Source organism: Microtus ochrogaster, chromosome 7, assembly GCF_000317375.1.
Source record: "Microtus ochrogaster isolate Prairie Vole_2 chromosome 7, MicOch1.0, whole genome shotgun sequence".
NCBI classification, from domain to species: domain Eukaryota; kingdom Metazoa; phylum Chordata; class Mammalia; order Rodentia; family Cricetidae; genus Microtus; species Microtus ochrogaster.
This window is the reverse complement of record NC_022014.1, coordinates 29636060-29637054: the sequence shown is the minus strand read 5'-3', so window position 1 is coordinate 29637054 and position 995 is coordinate 29636060.

The window sequence follows — 995 nt, the reverse complement described above, 5'->3', positions numbered from 1 at the left end:
GTTCGAATTCAGCCTGGTCAACAAAGTGAGTTCCAGGACAGCCAGGGCTACACAGAGAAACCCTGTCTTGAAAAACAAAACAAAGCCGGGCTGTGGTGGTGCACTCCTTTAATTCCAGCACTCGGGAGGCAGAGGCAGGTGGATCTCTGTGAGTTCGAGGCCAGCCTGGTTTACAAGAGCTAGTTCCAGGACAGGAACCAAAAGCTATGGAGAAACCCTGTCTCGAAAAATCCAAGAAAAAAAGAAAAACAAACAAATAAATAAAATATAAAGATTTGCTGTTTACATTGATCAGCTGTTCACATTCTCCCCCAGCTGCTTCAGGTCTCTGTTTCCTGTTTTGTCTGACTCAGGCCCAGTCTACCTCACCATTTGTACCCCTCACCCCCTCAACAGAGTCTTATCATGTAGCCCCTGCTGGCTCAAACCTTCAATTATCATGCATCTGCTCCCCAAGTTCTGGCGTGGGGTCCCCTTTGCTTCTAGTGCCTTCGGGGGATCTGAGCCCCTGTAATTTGGGGTCACAGGCATGCACTGTCCATTACACCTGTCTCCTCTGCCACCTGAGTCAGATCCGGTGCCTGGCCAAAGCCAGTCATGGTTTCTGTCTGACCAGAGCTGCAAAACAACATCCATCTTTGAATGGTGACAGAAAGGACTGTTTCAGTATTCCTGTGGTTCTGGCGACAGCGGAATCCACTTTAGAATCAGAATAATTGGTGACAGCTCTGTCTCCTCTACCAGTGCCTTCTGTGGCCAAGGACTTGGCAGGCTGTACAGGGTCACTTGGTTCCACACCAGACCACTACCAACTTCAGTCAGTGAAGATCCTTCAACTGTTCTGAAGTTTTCAAATAATGACTGTCTCACAGAGCCAGGAAAACCACCTGCCTCCTCTCCCCGTTCTCTAGCCCAAGAACTGCCTCTCTAGTCAAATATACCCCTGTCCCATTGAAATGTGTGTGTGTGTGTGTGTGTGTGTGTGTGTGTGTGTG